General features: G+C 39.9%; 1 protein-coding gene across 11 annotated transcripts in view; it reads left to right on the top strand.

Annotated features, from left to right (window-relative positions):
- NDST2 (N-deacetylase and N-sulfotransferase 2) overlaps positions 1-13684 on the top strand; it is a 193975-nt gene that overhangs the window by 35888 nt on the left and 144403 nt on the right. The gene's annotated exons all lie outside the window — the stretch shown is intronic.

Genomic DNA, 13684 nt, shown 5'->3' with positions numbered 1-13684 from the left:
ATAAAAAAATCAAAGCACTGTAACATTTTGGTTCAATCTGACTGGCACGTCATTCTTCAGCCACACAGGGAAGAGGAACTGCAAATTAAAGACTTCTCAACTTTCATCATGGAAAAGTGTGGTCCTGTGTAGAGCAGGAGAAACTTCTTTGCCCTGAAAAGGAATAAAATTTGCAATATGTTAATATGATTGCTGTTATACGCAGCAGATACTGTGTAAGTAACAACCAGTGAACACTTGGATCTAGAGCATTAAATGTTGAAATACTTGCCTGTTCCAATATGTGAAAGATATGTGCTTTGGTGAATAGAAGGACTCTAGTTATGAGATGGAAAGATAAGGAGCCAACCTCTTTGTATGGTTGCTGGCAAATGTAAATTGGCTTTTGACCGCACACATACATATATATATATATATATACACACACACACACACACACACACACATACACACACACATTTTATATCCTGCTCTTCCTCTAAGGAGCCCAGAGCAGTACTCACAACAGCCCTGTGAAGTAGGTTAGGCTGAGAGAGAAGTGACTGGCCCAGAGTCACCCAGCTAGTATCATGGCTGAATGGGGATTTGAACTCGGGTCTCCCCAGTCCAAGTCCGGCACTCTAGCCACTACACCACACTGGCTCTGTAGAAGGCTGTATTTTCTGTAGAAGGCTGTATTAATAGAACTGGAATGAAAAAAAGACACAGCACAAAAGCAAACAAGGAGGCAGGCTTCCAAAAATGCTATGTAACTTTGTATTGCAAGTGTATTTGTAGTAATCAAACTTATTTTGATTATGATTATCCTTCAGGGGGAATGGGGGGAAATATACCATTTAATAATTGAGAAATATAAAAATATTTATTTGACATATTTTATACTGACCAAACATAGATCCCAACAAAAATTAAAATTCAAAGAGCATTTTTTAAAAAAATACAAAGATTAAAACAATGCAAACATTTTAAAATTGCTTAAAAGTTAAGTGTCAGTAGATGAAACTGATTCATCCCCAATTCAAGATGATGGATGTTTAAACATTTGCGGTACAAGCCGCCTAACTTTGGGACCGTTTAACTAATTTGAAACACATTTGGTACAGTTGTAGTGAGTGACACATTAGGACACCTCCGTGGTGTAGTTTGTAATGATGTTTATCCATTCCGATTCAAGATGGCAGACGTGTGTACGTTTGAGGTGCCAGTAGGCTTACTTGTGGACCGCCTAACTGATTTGAACCAAATTTGCTACAGATGTAGGTACACATAGGGATGGCTCAATGGCATAGTTTGTGATGATGTTTCCACCCAAATTCAGGATGGCGGATGTGTGAACATTTAACGCTGAAGTGGGCTAACTTGTGAGGATCGTAATTATCAATTAAGATTATAGTTAAAAGAAAGTAGGCAGATTAGTTCTTACCAGAACAACTTGATACAATATATACCAGTCACAATCTTAATTAACAATGGGAGAAATCAGCATAATCATTATATACAGATGTCAACTGATCATTCAACTAAAGAAAAACTTTAATCATCTGCTTTTTGACTGAAAGATCAATACATGGATTGCTCTTGCATTTGTATTGCATCAATATTGATTTATTGGTATATTTTGCAACATTAAACAGAAATGTAAGAGAACTTACAGTATAACAAACAAAACATACCTCCCATTTCTTTTTCTTCAAACCACCTAATGTCTACTTATAACTGGGCAGCTTGTCTCTCCCAGTGGTTGGGATCCTTTGCATTTATTAAAACATAGCGAAGGTTGAAATGACCACCCACTGCCTCAGATCCTGCCCTTGTACATGCATGCTTTTCTTACGCCATTGGGGAATATTTCTGGCAACAGAGGACAGCATGCAGGCACTAATGCTGGAATTGTGTACTGTGCAGGAATTGTGTTCGCTAAGACCTCAGCCAGCATGGCCCTTCTAGGTCCTTTTCCCTAGCAGTTGTTTGATGTATGGCTGTCCTCTAGATCCTTTTGCATAATGGTTTTACAAAGCTGTCAGGAAAGAGGAGGATAAGAGGAAAATGTGTGTAGATGAAGGTAGGAGAGCCGGGATGAAGGAAAGAACGGGGCACAGGTTACTTATTCTTTTTGGACCATGTTCTCCTTCACACATTTTTATGGATCCCACTTTAATGCTTTTCTTTTTTAAGATGATATATCAGCGATGAAATACGCATTGCACTGCTCCAAAGACAAACTTCAAATGACCTCTTTAATGCATAAAAGATATTAAAATAACTTACAGATTTCCCCACAAAACATGTAAGCTAAAACAAAAGTGAGCAAACGTTTCGGTGTAATATACCATCCTCAGTGCTCCATTTAGCTTACCAGTTGAAGGCACTTAGGAACATAGGTAGCTGCCATATACTGAGTCAGACCATTGGTCTATCTAGCTCGGGATTGTCTTCACAGACTGGCAGCGGCTTCTCCAAGGTTGCAGGCAGGAATTTCTCTCAGCCCTATTTTGGAGAAGCCAGGGAGGGAACTTGAAACCTTGTGCTCTTCCCAGAGCGGCTTCATCCCCTGAGGGGAATATCTTGCAGTGCTTACACATCAAGTCTCCCATTCAGATGCAACCAGGGCAGACCCTGCTTAGCTATGGGGACAAGTGATACTTGCTACCACAAGACCAGCTCTCCTCTCCCATTGAATACAGAAGCTGATATACAGCAAACAGATAACACGGGGGAGGAGAGAGCAAACCTTTCACAGAGAAGATATTAACTATTTTGGTGACCAATGTATCTCGTAGCTCCTCTCAATAGAATTCATATAGGAAATAGCAAGTAAAGGCATGTCGGTTTCCCATGGGAGTTGTAGGCCAACATCTGTAGGAGGGCTGAAATTGAACAGACCTGGTTTATCCCCTGCTTATTGCCACGTAACAGTTCCTTTACACTCTCCATAACTCCTTCATTATCAATATTAGTACATAGCACCTCCACATCAAAACTTTCCGTATACACCTCCATGTTATCAATACTTTGTAATTCCTCCAACACCTGTTTGGTGTTTTGTAAATGCGCTGGGACAAAATCCAACAGTGGTGCTAATATTTTATTTAGTAACCAACTTAAATGATCTGCCAGGCCATCACAACCTGAAATAATAGGTCTAACCTTATTTGATGCTGCTTTTACATTCTCACACTGAATTCCATCCATTTTATGTGTTTTAACTAATAAATGCATTACAAGACAACAGGGATGATTACCATCCAAATGTTCTTGCAATCTCCTATTAATGTTCTGCTTCTTAAGAGTAGGGGTGTAACGTTTGTGAAAGGATGGCAGACTTTAAAAATGCCTTTTGTGGCAGATAGATTTGTATGGCAGGTACAGAAAACGTTGAGTAGGAGGAAGTGATGTCCTACCCATGGCAGAAGTGACATCATACTCATGGCGGACACCTAATACTTGAGCTCCTCATCCCAGGACTTAATAGAAGCTTTTAAAGACTTTAATTTACCCATTACCATAGCAAAAATGAAAAAATCAAGTACTGCAACACCTAAGGATCACAACAAGAGGAAAAAAGACCTTAAAGATTTCCTCTCCACTCTGCAATCTCAGTTGGAGCCCTCATCAAGTCCACATAAAGACACAACAAAGAAAGGCCTTATCAACACAGCAAAGAAATAGCCATCAAGGAAGTTTTAAGCCTTGTATTGATTCAGAATCAACAAACAAATGACATTCTGCTCCTGCTAAATGAATTGCAGAAAGTCAAAGCAGACATTTTAACACAAATGCAATCATTATTGCAACCTCCACAGCAAAGAATAGGAAAACTTGAGCAAAAAACTTCAGATATCACCCAGACAGCAGAAAAAACTATGGAGGTAAGTACAATCTTACAAACTGATATACAAATAATACTGAAATATGAAGTAGACTATCTTGCTCGCATTGAAAACCAATTTAAAAAGGGACTTGATCCAATTTAGAGGTTTTGAAGAGAAATTAGAAGGCGGGGTATTATATCTTTTATCTCTATGTGGCTAAATAAAGAGTTGCAATTGGAAGCTGGAATATACCCAACTATAATAAACGGGGTTTAGGTTTATAGGTTCCCCACCCATTAATGCAGCACAACTATCAAGGGACATAGCTGTAAAATTTCTGGATATGTGTACAAAAAAAAAAAAAAAACATTGCAAGAAGAGGTGGATCCTTTAAATATTTGAATAAACCCATGCAAGTTTTTCCAGACCTATCTCCATAGATCTTGAAACAAAGAAGGCCAATGTGCTCTGTAACAGAAGCATTATTAGCAGCAAATATCCCTTATAGATAGAAGGGGCTTCCTTTTTTCACTGCAAATTCGTTATAAGAGAACAATGCTGACATTCAAAGATTTAGAAGCTGGTATAGATCTTCTTTCTTCTTTGGGCCTCCAGATGAAATAGAAGGATAAAATTTTTAAAAATGCCCCAAAAGATCCTAAAATGGAAAAAGCAATAATTGATGTTAAGTACTTTCACTTTATTCAAACTGAACTCCAATTTGATGCAAACTTGGAACCTGCAGTCTCCATCAGTATCACTGGTGGAGGAAGCCAACTGGCGGCCTGTGTTCCTCCTGCTGGTGGCCCCCCTTCATGCCCCTGCGTGGGGGCTGCTTGGCCCAGTTTGGGAGTATATTGCGGCCAGTGCTGCATTCACAGCACAGCCAGGAATGCTCTCCCTGTCTTTAAAGGCAGGGAGAGCAGCTCTCGGCCAAACTGCGAATGCAACACTGGCTGGTATTTGCTCTGAAACGGGGCTGCACAGCCCATTTGGGAGTGAAGCCACGCCCCCTGCATCTGAAGTCAGACACAGGGTGTGTGGCTGGGGCACCAGGCGTGGCCTCTGTTTGGCAGCAGGCTGGGTTCTTTGTCTGTTCAATGGTGGCTTCGCCCCGATCAAAACAGTACCAGAAAAAATGAAACAAATACATGTGGACTGGGCGGAGAGGGGGATTATGATATGAAAAATAAGTAATTGCAAGCAATTGGGTCAGAGGAACTTCCTTAAAGTTCACAACAATACATTGTTGTAGGGCTAAAGAGTAATTATATACTGGCAAACTCCATTTGGGCCAATTTTATATTAAAATGCTGGTCTCCTCCTGTCCCCTGTTAATATTGTCACCCCTGAAAGGAATTTTTTTACCCTATCTATCTATCTATCTATCTATCTATCTATCTATCTATCTATCTATCTCACCCAATCCACTCACTCACTCACTCATTCTTCTTTTCTCTCCCATCCCTTTTCCTTTCCTACCTCTCTCTTTTTACTTAGGATAATCCACAAGTCATATATCTCTCTCATCCCCATATCCCCCTGCTAGCAGTGGCCTCAATACAACTACTATATTGAAAAATATGAAAGGGTAACATGTACCTGATCATCTGGATAATATATAAATTAGATATATCCTTCTTCTCTTTACCCAAACATACTTACAACTTTACAATTATAAAATAGGGGGGAAATTACTGAACTAAGTTATCAAAAATGCTCTTTTAAGAACTTCACAGTTATGGTCTGTTGGATAATTATTTAAAATCAAGGAATGAAAGAAGGATATAGCTGAAAGCTGTGAGATATATAGATAGATAGATAGATAGATAGATATCACTTAATCCTTCCTATACTCCTGCTTTATGCATATCATAATAGATACTTCTCAGTACTATGCGTTGTTTACATGTTATATAGAGCCCCTGGTGGCGCAGTGGTAAAACTGCTGCCCTGTAACCAGAAGGTTACAAGTTCGATCCTGACCAGGGGCTCAAGGTTGACTCAGCCTTCCATCCTTCCGAGGTCGGTAAAATGAGTACCCAGAATGTTGGGGGCAATATGCTAAATCATTGTAAACCGCTTAGAGAGCTTTGGCTATAAAGCGGTATATAAATGTAAGTGCTATTGCTATATGATAAAATGGATGATAATCTGTTGCAGCACTCTAGAAATTTGGTTTACCATAAAAATGCAGCCACCAAGGTAGACAAAGGGAAAATTAACCATTGTAGAAAACCTGGGATGAAAAGATATTCTTGGTTTTCCTTAGAAAGAAAGGTGAGATGAGATCTCACCACTAATCTTCTTCATGTTTAATTTTAGTTACATTGTTGATATGTCTGTATGACTATTCTGGGAATGGGGTTGGGAGGGACTATTAAAAAAAATAATTATCAGCTTGCTCAACTTTCAATAAGAAATTACACAAGCCTAACTCTGAATGGCATAAAGAATATGTTTTTGATGATGCTCAATGGTGGATGCTTTAAAAAACCGTTCTGTTAATTGTAATGGCTTGGGGTCATGTGTCAAACGTATTTAAAATGCTACACAAACAATAAGCCAATGTTGTATTCCTGCAAGAAACACACACAAAGAAAACAACTTTAAAACTATTCAGTTATTTCAATTTTCCCACAACAATATATTGCATCAGGAACATCTAAATCAGGAGAGGCAGCCATATTACTCTCAAAGGACTGTCCTTTTAGATCTTTTAAAAAACACACTGACCCAGCAGGATGTTACATCTTTATAGAGGGCACATTGTTTGATAAACCTGTGATACTGGGTTCAATTTATGCCCCTAATACCAAACAACATTCCTTCCTTCAACCACTTCTTAAAAAATTAGAAAAAAACACCCCAAAATTAAAAATGGGATTATAGGAAGAAACTTTAACATGTTAATAAACCCAGTTCTGGACACCTCCAACAAGCAATTGACTGAAAAATTCAGTATATTGGATACATGGAGAGAACTACATCCACTGGAAAGAAAATATACGTTTTATTCAAACAGACATCAAACATACTCCAGAACTGATTATATTGATATCTCAGCGGCTATATTTACAAAAAGCTTTTATTGGAGATAAAATTTGGTCAGATCATAATTGGATCCCATGGTGGCTACAATCTGAGGAAGAGCAAAAGAAAAAGAAACTTATGGAAATTAGACATATTTTTATTAAACAAATATATTGTAAAACAATTTGAAAACAAAATCAAAGAGAAAACAATTCAAATTATTAAAGATATAGAATCTGAACACAAGAGAACCTGAAATTAAAAATATATATACAGTCAACTCCAAAAAGCTAGATCAAAACTGTACTTATTAGACTTTCATGTAATTCAGAAACTGTTATTATTTTTAAAACAAAACTATTATGAAAAAGGTGCGAGAGCAAGTAAATACTTAGCTAGAATAATAAATAATAAAATTCAATCTAAAACAATCAGACAACTACCATAGGAATCCAAAGACCATAGGAATTCAACAAAAACTACAGACATCTTGGAGGAATTAACTAAATGTTATGAAAATCCATATACTTCATAATCTCTGCAACCAGACAATATTCTCAGATTTGTAAATATGTATCTTCACAGTAGAATAACATCTTCGCATGTTAAATTAATGGAGGATCCTATCTCAGAAACAGAAATTGCTCAAGCTATAACATCCACTAAACTGGGCAAATGTCCTGGACCAGATGGTTTCCCAATGGAATTTTACAAAGCATTTAAAAACAAACTCACCAAACCTCTTACTATACTATTTAATATTGCCTAAAATAATGGCAAAATCCCACAGACCTGGAAAGAAGCCCATATAGTGGTAATCCTCAAGCCAGATAAGGATCTAACAAATCCCAGAGCTTATAGACAATATAATTGTTAAATCAAGACATTAAACTCTTCACAACAATATTAGCTAAAAGACTGAATAACTTTATTGGTCATTATATACAGTAGTCCCTCACCAACCACGAAGGTTCCAATCCTGGAAACCCTTGCAGTTGACCAATTTGCGGTAGGCAAATGGGGGTTAGCGGAATTGTAAGAGGGGAAAGTACACCAAAAAGTTAAGAAAAAAAAAACCCTGGCCCTCGGAAAAGATCCCGTGACACTGGAAATTGTGCCCTAAACCACCCAAAATTCGAAAAATGATGCCAAACTGCTAATACTCAGGTCGTGGTTGGTGAGGGTGGTGACAATTTTCCAATATGTAGTGGTTAGAGTGCTGGACTGAGACAGGGGAGACCCGAGTTCAAATCCCCATTCAGCCATGATACTAGCTGGGTGAATCTGGGCCAGTCACTTCTCTCTCAGCCTAACCTACTTCACAGGGGTGTTGTGAAGAGAAACTGAAGTATGTAGTACACCGCTCTGGGTAACTGGAGGAAGAGCGGGATATAAATGCAAATAATAATAATAATGATGATGATGATGATGATGATGATGATGATTGACTAACCTTCAATAGGCGAGGGATGACTGTACATCCTGACCAATCTAGATTTATTTAATCTAGATTTATTCCTAAAAGAAATTTTAGCGGATAACACAAGAACCCTTAATATATACACTATGCTAAAAGGAACAAAATTACTTTCACTATATTGGCTTTGGATGTTGGAAAAGCTTTTGACAAGCTAGAACCTAATTATCTACAACACCTACTTGACAAATTTGAATTTGGACCAAAATTAAAAATAATAAATTCTTTATATAATACCCCTACAGCCAAGGTATTGGCTAATGGTCTATACTCAGACTTCAAGATTCAGAGGCGGACTAGACAAGGCTCCCCATTATCCCCACTTCTATTTGCCCTTTCAATCGACCCTTTGGCAAATGCAACGAGATCATCAGTAAAAATTAAAGGACTTAAAATTAGGGGTGTGCACGGAACCGCAGAGCTGCGGTCCGGCACTGGGGTGGGGGGCTCCAAAAAGACTAGGGGGGCTTTACTTAACCCTCCCAACAACCGCACTGTATTTCTCCGAGTAATTGGGTGGCAGGATAGCTCCCTGCCGCCCCCTTCAAAGTCCTGCTCGGCTGGCGGCCGCCCACAAGAAGACCCGTGGCGTTCAAACAGACTCATCGTGAAGTAAATCCATCGTTACGAAGATCCATCGTTAAGAAGATCCGCTCTGTGTAGTCCCCGCTTGCAAGAAGTCAAGACCCCCTCCCATTCCAAGTCACAAGAGAGGGCGGCGGGAGAACTCCCCTGCCGTGCCCTTCCCCTTTGCCGGTCTGGCTGCAAATGGCTTCTAAGAAGCCTTTCGCGCACGCGCACGCGCGCGAAAGGCTTCTTAGAAGCCATTTGCAGCCAGACCGGCAAAGGAAACGGCAGCCTGCAGGGAGTTCTCCGCCAACCGTTCTCCTTTAAAACAGTCGGCGGAGAACTCCCTGCAGGCTGCCGTTTCCTTTGCCGGTCTGGCTGCAAATGGCTTCTAAGAAGCCTTTCGCGCGCGTGCGCGTGCGCGTGCGCGAAAGGCTTCTTAGAAGCCATTTGCAGCCAGACCGGCAAAGGGGAAGGGCACGGCAGGGGAGTTCTCCCGCCGCCCTCTCTTGTGACTTGGAATGGGAGGGGGTCTTGACTTCTTGCAAGCGGGGACTACACAGAGCGGATCTTCTTAACGATGGATCTTCGTAACGATGGATTTACTTCACGATGGGTCTGTTTGAACGCCACGGGTCTTCTTGTGGGCGGCCGCCAGCCGAGCAGGACTTTGAAGGGGGCGGCAGGGAGCTATCCTGCCGCCCGATTACTCGGAGAAATACAGCGCGGTTGTTGGGAGGGTTAAGTAAAGCCCCCCCTATTCTTTTTGGAACCCCCCAGACATTCTTCCCGAACCAAAACAACCCCGTGTCCGGACCGGTCTGGAGGCCTTTAGAATGGCCTCCGAACCGGTCCGTGCACATAACTACTTAAAATTAAGAACATAAGCATGAGATTAGCCTCAATGCAGATGACACCACTCTATACCTGACCAATTCAAGCCAAGCAATCTTGAGTATAAAACTTATTTTAGCAGACTTCCAGAAGGCATCATGTTTTAGCATCAATATCAGGTATATATCTTATGTTTCTTTTTAGATTGTGAACCCTTTGGGGACAGGGATCCATCTTATTTATTTATTATTTTTCTGTGTAAACTGTCCTGAGCCATTTTTGGAAGGGCGGTATAGAAATCAAATAAATAAATAAATAAATAAAATCCATAATTGCTAATTATAATACTTCAGTAGAAAAAAATGTATGGCTACAACATGAGACACAACTCAAATGGGTAAAAGAAATGGCACCTCACTCACTGGGAATAACCATGTACCACTTTTTCAAAAGATTGAACAAGATCACCATAACTGGAATTCTTTAAAGTTATTGTGGGTACAACAAATTCATCTAATATATAAAAGATAATCTTACCAAAAATCCCCTTTTTATTTCAGACTATTCCATGTCCTATCTCTAAAGCCCAGGTCTCACAATGGCAGCAAATTCTGAACAAATTTATCCGGAGTTATAAAAAACCAAGAATACAAAGAGCAATACTAAAACAACTTAATGGAGGTTTAAAATATCCAGATTTACAACTATACTATGACTCCACAATACTTTCGTGCTTGCCTAAACTTATATTGTCTCATGATGACCAAACATGGGCAAACCTGGAGAATCAGTTTTGCTATCCATACAACACTGAAGAAATATTATGGCAGCCTGGAAAAGCAGACTATCGATGTGCAAAGACAATTCATCCATACTTTTAAAGGTAAAATGTGCCCTTGAGTTGGTGCCGACTCCTGGCGACCACAGAGCCCTGTGGTTTTTCTTTGGTAGAATAACAGGAAGGGTTTACCATTGCCATCTCCCACACAGAATGAGATGATGCCTTTCAGCATCTTCCTATATCGCTGCTGCCCTATATAGGTACCAGCGGGGATTCAAACTGGCAACTTCATACTTGCTAGGCAAGTCATTTCCATGCTGCGCCATTAGGTGGCTCATACTTATTAAACACCATTCTAATTTGGGACAAATGGCATCATATAATTAGCTCCATCCCCATCACCTATAACCCTGATTCACTGTCAACTTTTTTTTTTTTTTTTAACCTGGAGCAGAAGTTAAATCTCTTCAGTACTGGAGAAAACCTGGACTTACAAAATTATGTAATTTTGTTATGGAAACAAAATAATCTCAAAACAAGAGTTAATTGTAAAAACAAAGGATACACATCTCCCTTGGTATGAATATATTCAAATAACTCACATGATAACGCCCATACTCAAAGATCTTGTTGTAAAACCTTTTTTTGAAAAAATAATGGACAGCACTGCATATAACAAAGGACCACTTTCTCAAATATATGATGTATTAAAAAAATGGAACCGCACCTTATTATATAAATAGAGATGTGCACAAGACTTGGACCAAGAAATCACTGATAATGGAAAAATATCTGGAAGTCGCACTCAATGATTCCTATAAAATATTAACCAGGTGGCATGTTTCCCCCTCAAACTTAGCTGCAACAAATCCAGATATGTCCCACTTGTGTTGGAAAGGCTGCAGGAAAAAATGTTCTGTCACCAATGGTGGTGATAATGGACAGTACTGCATATAACAAAGGACTACTTTCTCAAATATATGATGTATTAAACAAAAAATGGAACCACACTTTATTATATAAATTAAGATGGGCACAAGACTTGGACTCAGGGAGAGGAGAGCTGGTCTTGTGGTAGCAAGCATGACTTGTCCCCTTAGCTAAGCAGGGTCCACCCTGGTTGCATATGAATGCGAGAACTGATTTGTGAGCACTGTAGGATATTCCCCTCAGGGGATGGACTCGCTCTGGGAAGAGCAGAAGGTTCCATATTTCCTCCTTGGAATCTCCAAGATAGGGCTGAGAGAGATTCCTGCCTGCAACCTTGGAGAAGCCACTGCCAGTCTGTGAAGACAATACTGAGCTAGATAGACCAATGGTCTGACTCAGTATATGGCAGCTTCCTATGTGGCCTTGTTCATTTATATACAAATTTTGGCTACAAGTACACAACATATTAAAGCAATACTAAACATAGACCTAGAGATAAACCCAATGAATTATTTATTAGACTTGCTGCTACAGTCTCAACTCACCATTTCAAACAAAGAACTCTTTAGCCTCCTAACTATATCAGCAACATTTGTCATCGCCTCAGAATGGAAGAAAAAAGGGCACATTTCAATTAGAGCATGGTTTGACAGAATATGGTCTACAATGGTTATGGATAAAATTTCTTTACTGCTGAAAAATGATACCAATCAAAACTTAAGTGCACTATACTATGCCTGGTGGGGGCCCCTTTGGAAATATATAGAAGAGGGTAAGGGCACTATGCATGACCCTAATGCTCTAAACTACATTTACTCTTGGTGAAAATGAATATTCATTTATAGAAACCAGTTGATTCTAGTATGTATGTTCAAAGCTGATAATTAATGGAACAATGCAGGGGGATTGATGTTATAAATATGTCTTATTTTTATTTCAAAATATAACTGTCGTATTTTGAAGGGAAGAAATTCTAATAACTTTTAAAGTAAAATAAAAGAAAACTTTGAGTAGACATGGGGTTAAGGCTAATGTTGTTTGCATAGCACCTAAAACTTTAAAGCATGTAATTAAATCCTGGTTGTTTAATAAACAGATGTGAAGGGAGGGATTGTTCTATTTGTGAGGAGGGTGTGGGTTGGCGTAAGGTGAAGGGGGTAGTGTATAAAATTGAATGTGTAGAATGTACAGCACTCCATATAGGAGAAACAGGAAGACCACTAAAGAAAATGTATAAAGAACAAGTGGCTGACATGCAGCATAATAAAAGTAGAACATAACCGTGGGTGATACATATGAAAGAAGAACATGGTGTAAATGTGACCAAAACAAAAGTGTCAGTATTGGCAGTAGAAGGGAATGTAATAAGATGTAGGATCAAGGAAACACTGTTCATAGAACAATTGAAAACTAATATGAATGTTAAGGATGAGATGAAAGGAGCCATGAGACACATTGGTCACTGAAACAATGGGGCTTTTCTCACGATCAGCCAAAATCGGGCTAGAGGAGCCTAGCCCGATTTTGGCCGATCGTGTAAACCACCAGGCTCGCAGGCGAGCCCAGTGGCTTACAAGCAGCTAGCCCGCTTTTTTAGCCCTCCCCTTAGTCCGGGTTTGCGGAGCAAGCGCTCTGCAAACCCGGGCTTTCTGTTCGTGAGTAGCTGTGGCTTGGCTCCGCGCCGGAGCTACTCACGAGGAGACCCCCAGAGGGGAGGCAAAAAGCCGGCTCTGGGGGTCTCCCCAGTATGCCCTGCGTGCTTGCACAGGGCATACTGAAGCTCCCGAGCTCCCCAGCCCCTGCCGGCTCAGACATGGAGCCGGCAATCATCCGACGGGATCGTCTGCAGGGAGAGCGGGCTTGGCCCACTCTCACTGCAAAAGCAGGTCTCACTGATCGTGAGACCCGCCTCAATGTCTTCTTTGCAAAAGGACTTCTCTCTCCTCCCTTATGCTGCTTTTGGTTCTCAGCTTCTGTATTTAAGTGTCTTCTAGGTCCACTTAGCTTGGATGCTGAATGGAGCACCTAGGATGGTGTATTAAACAAACGTTTGCTTGGTTCTGTTTTAGCTTAATGTTTTGTGGGGGAAATTATTTTAATACCTTTTACACATTAAAGAGGTCATTTGAAGTTTGTCTTTTCTATTTCTTATTGCACTAATGCACCAGGAAAAAAGCATCCTGGAAAAAGTGTGCCCTTAAGTTGATATTCCATCACCCAAAAATTTCCCCTGGTAAAACTGCAGCTGTA

The sequence above is a fragment of the Hemicordylus capensis genome, chromosome 3, assembly GCF_027244095.1.
Source record: "Hemicordylus capensis ecotype Gifberg chromosome 3, rHemCap1.1.pri, whole genome shotgun sequence".
In the NCBI taxonomy this organism is placed as follows: Eukaryota; Metazoa; Chordata; class Lepidosauria; order Squamata; family Cordylidae; genus Hemicordylus; species Hemicordylus capensis.
Note: the sequence above shows the minus strand (reverse complement) of the source record. Positions and strands in the feature narration are given on the sequence as shown.